Genomic DNA, 9982 nt, shown 5'->3' with positions numbered 1-9982 from the left:
CTATTTATTTATTTATTTTGAGACCAAGTTATGAGGCTGGCTAATTTTTGAACTTTTGGTAGAGATGGGGTTTTGCCATGTTGCCCAGGCTGATCTTGAATTCCTGGGCTCAAACGATCTGCCCACCTTGGCCTCCTAAAGAGCTTGGATTACAGGCATGAGCCATCGAGGCCAGCCTTCAATATTTCATTGTATGCATATACCACAATTGTTTGTCTGTTCATCATTTGATCGAAATTTCATTGATTCCTTACTTTGGCTATTGTGACTAGTACTGCTATGAACATTAGTGTACAAGTTTTTAGGGTTTTTTTCTTTAATACCTGTTTTCAATTATTTTGGACATACAATTACAACTAATCCAAGTCCATTTTCAAATGACACTGTACCGCTTTGCAGGCAGTGTGAATACCTCATAATAACAAAATAACCTAATTTCTCCCTCCTATTCCTTGTATCAATGATACCATTCATTTCACTTATATGTAAGCATACGTAAGCTATATATGATATATACATTCACCTATATAATTGGTTATATTGCTGCTGTTATTTTGAACAAACTGTTATCTGTTAGATCAATTAAGAATTGTAAAATAAAAGTTTTCATTTTACCTTTACTTACTCCTTCTTTGATGATTTTACTTTCTTCATGTAGATCAGAGTTTCTGTCCTTTATCATTTCCCTTCTCTCTAAAGAACTTCTAACATTGCTTGCAAGACCGGTCTGCTGACAATAAATTCCCTCAATTTTTGTTTCTCTAAGAAAGTCTTCATTCTTCACTTTTGAAGGATAATTTTGCAAAATATGCAGTTCTAGGTTGGTGGGTTTTTCCCTCAACACTTTGAATATTTTGCTCCGTTCTCTTCTTGTTTGCATGGTTTTTGAGGAGTTGGATGTAATTCTTATCTTTGTTACTCTATAGGTAAAATTCCCCTCCACACACCTTTGGCTTATTCCAGGATTTTTTTCTCTTCGATTTTCTGCAGTTTGAAAATGATATGCTTAGGTGTCCTTTTTTTGGCATTTATCCTGCTTGATGTTCTCTGAACTGAGACTCTCCCCAAATAATGCCAAACACGAAACCACCTGGATCTGTAATTTGGTGTCTGGCATTATTTAGGGAAATTCTCAGTCATTATTGACTCCAATATTTCTTCTATTTCTTTCTCTTTCTTCTACTTCTTGTATTCCCATTATGCACATGTTATACCCTTGTAGTTTTCCCATAGTTTTTGGATAGTCTGTTCTGTTGTTTTGTTTCAGTTTTTGTTCTCTTTGCTTTTTAGTTTTTGAAGTTTCTATTGATATATCCTCAAGCTTAGAGATTCTTCACTCAGTTGTATCCTGTCTACTAATAAACGCAACAAAGGCATTCCTTATTTCTGTTACAATGTTTTTGATCTCAAGCATTTCTTTCTGGTTCTCTCTTAGGATTTCCATTTCTCTGCTTACATTGCCCATCTCTTCTTGCATACTGCCTACTTCATCCTTTAGAACCCTCAGCATATTAACCGTAGGTTTCTTAAATTCCTGGTCTGATAATTTCAACACCCTGCCATATCTGGTTCTGATGCTTACCCTATCTTTTGAACTTGTGGAGTTTTTTATCTTTTTTTTTTTTTTTGCCTTTTGATATGTCTTTTTTTTTTTTTTTTTTTTTTTGCTTTTTGATATGTCTTGCCTTTTGATATGCCTTGTAATTTTTAATGTCTTATAATTTTTAATGAGACATGATGTACTATGTAAAATGAACTTCTGCAAATAGGCCTTTGATAATGTGGTGGTAAAGTGGGGTGGGGAGAAGAAGCATTCTATGAGCCTATGATTAAGTCTTAGTCTTTATGTACTCTGAGTTCTTTGGTGTATTTCAAAATGGTTCCTTTTTCCTTCCTGCTCCTGAAAGTGTGAGAAGATTTTCCTCCAATATTTACTATGGCAACATGGTTGAGCTCCTGGAGGTAAATCTCATAATATTGTAAAAACCCTTCTATCACTGGGTCCTCCTGGAGTTTTTAATTCTTAGACTTGTCTGCACTGAACCTTCAGCAATTATTTAATTACAGTTTAGATTTTCCTACCCTAGTACCAGTTCCTCTGGCAGTTTCTGCTCATGAGTCACGACCCTGTATTTACCTGTCTCTCCAACCTTGGGAGTAGTAGTTTCCCTGTGTCCTCCCCTATCTTACAGATCCAGTAAGAGTTGTTGACTTTTTCAATCTATTCAGTTTTGTAGTTGTTAGGAGGGCATGGATTTCCAAGCTGCTTACATGCAGAACCACAAACTAGAAGTCCATACATAGCTTTTAACAACAACAACAACAACAACAACAACAATAAAAATGAAAAGAAACACCATAGAGGCAAGAAGGAAAATATTCTGAAGGGGCATGTCAATCATCAGAACCAGACTCAGGTATGAAATGGGGAGAATGCTTAATATATTTAGGCTTTAACATAAAAGTAGGCAACATGCATGACCACAAAGGTGGCAATTTTAAAAAGAATCAAAAGGAAATGCTACAAATAAAAAATACAACAACAGAAATGAAGAATGCCTTTGACAAGTTTGTTAATAGAATGGACACAGACATGAATAGAATCAGTTAAATTGATGATAGACCAATAGAATCTTTCCAAACTGAAATACAAAGAGAAAAAAGAATTACAGAAAAAACCCAGAGTAGAACATACAAGAACTGTGGAACAATAGCAACAAGTATAACATATACAAAAGTGGGGCCAGGCTCAGTGGCTCACACCTGTAATCCCAGCACTTTTGGAGGCCGAGGTGGGCGGATCATGAGGTCAGGAAATCGAGACCATCCTGGTTAACACGGTGAAACCCCGTCTCTACTAAAAATACAAAAAATTAGCCAGGTGTGGTGGCGGGCGCCTGTAGTCCCAGCTACTTGGGAGGCTGAGGCACGAGAATGGCATGAACCTGGGAGGTGGAGCTTGCAGTGAGCCGAGATCATACCACTGCACCTGGGTGACAGAGTGAGACTCTATCTAAAAAAACAAACAAACAAACATAAAACATAACTGTAATACCAGAAGGAGAAGAAAGAACAAATGTCACAGAAGAAATATTTGAAGACATAGTGGACAAGAACTTTCCAAATTAATGACAGATACTAAACTACACATTCAAGAAGCTCAAAAAACAGGATAAACATGCACAAACATGCACTACACACACACACACACACACACACACACACACGCATATTATATCTAGACATATCACCTTAAAAGAGAAGAAGACCAAAGACAAAAAATTCAATCCATTTATCAAAGTGTCTACAGTTTCTGAATCTAGAGATATGAAACAATAATAAATTTGCAAAGGAAATTTTTTAAAAAGCAGCCCATAACATTGGTGAAGCCAATGTGCACATAAGGTTATTTTATGGAGGTGCAAGTAATATTATTTTAGTATCAAAGGAACACATATGATAAAGAAATATTTGGAATATAGAAAGAGGAGGCAGGAGTAAAGTTTTGGAGGTGATGGATGTGTTCACTACCTTGATTGTGATGATGGCTTATAAATGTATGCATATCTCCAAATCCATCAAATTGTATATATTAAATATGTCCAGTTTTTTGTATATCATTTACACCTCAATAAACTGTGAAAAAATATAGAGAAAAAGAAAAGGAAAGAAAGAAAGAGAGAAAGAAAGAAAAAAGAAAGAAGAAATAAGAAGAAAGAAAGGGAGGGAGGGAGGGAGGAAGGAAGGAAGGAAGGAAGGAAGGAAGGAAGGAAAAGCATGGAAGGAAGGAAGGATTTGAATAGAGTGATAGAGTCCTCTTACCAGAATTTGTTCTACCACTTACAAGATAAAAGACATTTGAGTTTTGCAGAGAAGATTTGTGTGAAATACACATAGAGTAATTCTATTGTCTCTGTTCTCCAGCAACTTTACATCATTGTCTCTGTGGAGACAGCCTGCTGCTTCCTTGATCCTGTTCACAAGTGTGAGAGTTTACAAAGCCTCTAAGGAGTTTTGTAATATACATATATTCAGTAAATTATTTTTGCCTCAGACTGTAAAGGAAATTTGTTTCATATATAAACACTTTGGAATATAGGGAAAGCATAAAGAATCCAGCCACTCATAGATAACCATTTCAATATCTTTTGGATACTCTTCTCAACATTTAAGAAAAAATTTTGCACACAAGATAATATATTATCCAGTATTGAATCTATTTTAGTTCATTTAGTGTTGCTATAAAGGAATATCTGAGGCTGTTAATTTATAAAGAAGAGAGGTTTATTTGGTTCATGGTTCTGCAGGCTGCACAAGAAGCATGACACCAGCATCTGCTTCTGGTGAGGGCCTCAGACTGCTTCCATTCATGGCAGAAGGTTAGCGAAGCTGACATGTGCACAGATCACATGGCAAGAGAGAAAGCAAGAAGGGAGAGGGAGGTACCAGGCCCTTTTTAACAACCAGCTCTCTTGGAAGCTATCAGGGTGAGAAATCACCTATTACAGTGAGGACAGCAGCAAACCATTCATGAGGGGCCTGCCCCAATGACCCAAACACCTCTCATTAGCCCCACCTTCAGTGCTGGAGATCAAATTTCAACATGAGGTTTGAGGGGACAAACATCCAAACTATAGCAGAATCCTAAATATTTCTTTGCTACACATTATATAATCAGGGCTTCCCCCTTTACAATTTAAATTTCTTTGTAAACACCATTTAATGATTGATTGCCCAATACTGGAGGGTGAGAATCATCATATGCTGCCTAACAATTTCTTTATTGCCTTTTATTTTATTTCAATAGTGCAGCATTGAACTTTTTGCATATTTGGCCACATTTAACACATATTGCTAAATCCCCATCACTAAAAACATATAATAGTGCCATACACTGTATTCATTATAACGCTGATTTTTTTTCCCATCCTTTAATCTCTTTAATTCACACATCTGTCCTTTGTATAAAGAGGTGTTTTGGTGAACCCAAGTTGTTACATCAATGACATTCCACAGTATTAACACTAGAAAGATTGAAGTCACATTCATGAATTACATAGGAAATATCAAAGGTTCATGAACTGATTATTCTTCTGGCAAGTTAGGGTTGGGTCTCATATTATCAAACTAATTTTTAATGCCTACTAAAATTCATACTTAATAGGAAGACGATCTACAATTAAAATTGTCCCTTGTTAGGTGGAGAGCAAAGACTTATTCACACTGAACCTCCCATGCCTTGTATAGCACTGGGCACAGAATGGCATTCAGTGTTTTGAGAATGAATGAATGGTCTGCCTCTTGTCTTTGATAACAGTGAATATCATGCTAGGAAAACAGGGGCATGTAACTTTTACTTACCAAACTCTATGAGTTGCATTGAGCATACTTCTCAATCACGAGCATTAATTTGAGAATAGTTAGGAAGGAAAGTGGAGTCTCTGGGGCACTTGCCTCTGTTTGTGGCCTCCTGTGCAATCTTAGCTAAATAACAACCTTTCCAGGCCTAGGTTTACCCATCTTTTAATATTACAGGATTTTACGCTTTAAAAATTCTATAAATTACTACATATTTGCAAACCTAGATTAACTGTGACAGATGGTATGTTTGAGGAACTATTTTTTTTAAATCCTTTTTATTACTCTTTTAAGAAATGCAACAAGAGCCTTACAAACCATCCATTTGAAGAGCAAGCACAAAGACCAGCTCTGTTTGTGGTGCCACCACAGTTGCAGAAAGGAATATCAGGAAGTCAGAAATGAATTGTGTTTCAGTCACTCTGCATGGTTGCTGCCACATATGGAACAATTTTAGGCCCACTTTTCAAAATTCCCAGTTAAGGTAAATGGGAAATTAGATGATCTTCATTAAGACTACATGGGTGTGTCTGAGCTCCTGCTGCCAAAAGGGCCACTGATAGATGAATTTCTTGCACTCTTGAGAACATGCCGCTCTCGTCTTCCAAATGCTTCGTTTACCGAAGAGACTGTGCTTATATCCCAGACCCAAAGCCCTTCTTTTTGACCTCCAAAGGCATAAATAAATGGCAAATCAGGGCAACATGAAGAACAGAAGAGAACTCCCATTTTCATGTCCCTAGAATGAACTAGAATTGGCCTATCTCCTAAGATGTCCCAGATCTTCACATATTTGTCAACTGAAGCAGTCACGAGACAGCCCTTGATTTGACTGCTAAGATCAAGACCAGAGATTTCATCATTGTGCGCATTAAGTGTAAAAATTGGCTTATCTGAACCTGCATCCAATTTATACACAAAGCCATCATCTGTACTGGCCAAAAAATGACAAGGTGAAAAGTGATTCCAAGTCACTCTATCTGCCTACTGAATCGCCACATTCGATGGCTTTCATCTGGACTTCGGCAGTCATACAAAGCCAGAAATCAGAGTCTGTGCTTCAAATGGATGAAACTGCAGCATTTGGACCTTGTCTGTGTGTATAGGGAGACTAGCTGCTGGTTTCCCCAAGGACATATCCCACAGAATTACAGTGTTGTCCGCTGACGTACTTGCTAAAACATTTCTGATTAGCTTATTCCATGAAAGGTCAAGGACAGCATCGGTATGCCCTTCTGCTGAGAAACTCTTCTCTCCTTTCTTTTTCTTCTTTTTTGAAAGTTTACTTCCCAGTATGAAGACTGGCTCTAAAGAGTCCACTATATCAAGGTCCCACACTTCAATAACAGGGGTCATGTTTCCTACAGCAATGTAATTTCCAGTAGAATCATCTGGGCTAGGATCAAAATTCAGCCATTCCACACTCAGAGGATATGCAGACAAGAGTATATCCTGATGTACATAAAAAGAGTCTTCTTCTTGATTATAAACATGCACCTCTAAATTGCACTGGTCCTGTTCAGCTCGGCCACAAACTATGAGATTATCACTGGGCTTAAGCAAGAAATCTTCAAGTTCATATTGTTCTGTATCTTTCAGAGTAACGTAAGGATCTTGATCATTACTCCCGTAGACCATAAGACCCAAGAGAGATTCACCAAGAGTCTCAGCATCTGGGTCATCTTCCTCATCATATTTATATAAGTCATACTTAGCTCATCATCATCGAGCGTCCTGTCATCCTCTGGGTCACCATCCTCCAGGGGCTCTCTTGGGCGTGCCTGGGTGCGTGCACTCTGCATGCCATCTTCTGAAGGACTGCCTGTCTCCTCTTCATCAATGCCACCACCCACCTTCTTTTTGCAATTTCTCCTTTGCCTCAGCAATGAGACGTTTTACTTCTTCTTTACTCAGCTCTACCTTGTCTGGTGTCTCTTTGGCCATGCCGCAGCGGACCCAGGCCACACACCTCACCTGGCAGCTGCGGTTCATGATCCTCAGGTCAAGGGCGTGTCAGGCTAGAAACTCGGCCAAGCATGAGGGACCACAGCCGCGCTGCGGCCACACTGTCGGGGCTCCGCACGGGGCCGCTCACGTTGAATAGGTTTTTGTTTTTTTATTCTAATTTTTATTTTTATTTTATTTTATTTTATTTTTTATTTATTTATGTATTATTATTATTATACTTTAAGTTCTAGGGTACATGTGCATAACGTGCAGGTTTGTTACATATGTATACTTGTGCCATGTTGCTGTGCTGCACCCATCAACTCGTCAGCACCCATCAACTCGTCATTTACATCAGGTTTAACTCCCAATGCAATCCCTCCCCTCTCCCCCCTCCCCATGATAGGCCCCAGTGTGTGATGAGTCCAAGTGATCTCATTGTTCAGTTCCCACCTATGAGTGAGAACATGCAGTGTTTGGTTTTCTGTTCTTGTGATAGTTTGCTAAGAATGATGGTTTCCAGCTGCATCCATGTCCCTACAAAGGACACAAACTCATCCTTTTTTATGGCTGCATAGTATTCCATGGTGTATATGTGCCACATTTTCTTAATCCAGTCTGTCACTGATGGACATTTGGGTTGATTCCAAGTCTTTGCTATTGTGAATAGTGCCGCAATAAGCATACATGTGCATGTGTCTTTATAGCAGCATGATTTATAATCCTAATGTATATACCCAAAGAATAGGTTTTAACTATTGATAATTTGGTAGCTGAAAAATATCTCATTGTTTTGGCTTAAATAATATTTATTTGATTATATGTAAGTGCATATATAACTATATGCACTTTATATTTAATACTTTTGTAAGTATTTTAAAATTTGCCCTGAGAATGTATATGATTCACACAATATATAATTAACATTTTAAAATAATAAGACAAAAAGGAAATGGGTAGAAAAAAATAAAATCAATATTAAGAAGTTAAAACACAGAAGGAACACCATTAGGTGAACCATGAATATGACTCTAAGCTTTCTAGCAGCCAATTTAAAGAGGAAAACATAAGAAAATAGAGTGTATATTGGTGGCGGCCAGAGGCCAGGGTGCATATGGGGGAGAGGTGGATGAAGACAGGTTGATTAAAGGGTACAAATATACAGTTTGATAGAAGAAATAAGACCGAGTGTTGGATAGATCAGCAGGGTAACTATACAATCTATTGTATATTTCAAAATAGCTGGAAGAATACTTCCAATCTCATTGGGTATTGTGAATAGAATTGCTATGAAAATGAGTCTGCAAATATCTCTTCAAGACTCTGCTTTCGAATCTTTTAGATATATACGCATATATCAAATCTTTCCAGCATAAAGACAAATATTTAAGGTGATGGATATCCCAATTACAATGACTTGACCTTTACAAATTATGTGAATGTATTCAATTATCATATGTACCCCACATGTTTAAACTTTGGACATTTAGATAATCTTGATTTGTATCTTCTCAATTTTTCAATAATTTCTAGAACTACAGGAGAACTCATTAACTCTGTCCCTTCTCTGGATTTCGCACACAAAAAATTGTCTCTGTTTTTTAATTTTTTTTGTATTGTGGTAAAAACATATAGCATTTATGTTTTTAACTTAAAATTGTGTGTGTTTAATATGTACACTGTGATGTTTTGATATAAATAAACGGTAAACTGATTATTACAGTTAAGCTAATTAACATATCTATCTCTTCACATAGTTACGTTTTTATGGTAAGAATACTCAAGATCTAATCTTTTAGCAAATTTCAAATATCCACATATGTATTAACTACAGCCCCCATGCTGTACATTAGATCGCTAGAAATTATTCATTCTACATCATTGAAACTTTGTACACTTTGACCACCATCTCCCATTCTTCCCCTTCTCCTGTAACTAACATTCTCCTCTCTGCTTCTATGAATTCAACTTTTTAAGATTCCACATGTAAATAAGATTATGCAGTAATTTTCTTTCTGTGTCTAGCTTAATTCACTTAGCATAATGTCTACCAGGTTCAACCATATTGTCACAGATGGCAGGATTTTCTTCTTTTCTAGGGCTGAATAATATCCCCTTATATATACATTGTTAAGTAAGTTGACCAAAACCATGTAACCAGTAGTGGAAGAAAGATATGATAAACCCAGGACTGTCTAACTCCTGAGTAAAGCACTCATAAGCACTATAAAATAGTGTAGCTAACATTTATTGAGTGTATACTACGTGCCAAGCAGTAAGTTCTTTAAATATGTTATCTATTTTAGTTCTTATGACAAACCTGTAAGTTAGATTGGTACAAATATCCATGTTTTACTGATAAGCAAATCACTGTTATTAAGGGTGTTATTTGCCATCAAAACAAAGGAATTGTATCATTAGCAGGAACAGTTGTATCTCTCATAAGCAATTGGTTTGTTATGACTTTATGGTCACTGTAGACCATGGAAAATATTTACTAAGTGCCTTCTATGTGCCAGGTCCTTGTTTAATGTTCTTCAGAAACATAAAACAAAACACCCAAATATTTCTTCCCTTTTGAATCTTATTTTCTAGTGGAAGAAATATTCTGTAAATAACCATATAGTGCATTACAAAATAAGAGTTGTGTAGAAGAGAAAAATAGAGCATAGCAAAG

At 36.8% G+C, this 9982-nt stretch overlaps 1 pseudogene; it reads right to left on the bottom strand.

The window, feature by feature from the left end:
* Positions 1-5874: 5874 nt before the first annotated feature.
* On the bottom strand, positions 5875-7384 carry LOC102121270 (periodic tryptophan protein 1 homolog pseudogene; annotated as a pseudogene).
* Between the last annotated feature and the right edge of the window lie 2598 nt (positions 7385-9982).

The sequence above is a fragment of the Macaca fascicularis genome, chromosome X (assembly GCF_037993035.2).
Source record: "Macaca fascicularis isolate 582-1 chromosome X, T2T-MFA8v1.1".
NCBI classification, from domain to species: Eukaryota; Metazoa; Chordata; class Mammalia; order Primates; family Cercopithecidae; genus Macaca; species Macaca fascicularis.
Note: the sequence above shows the minus strand (reverse complement) of the source record. Positions and strands in the feature narration are given on the sequence as shown.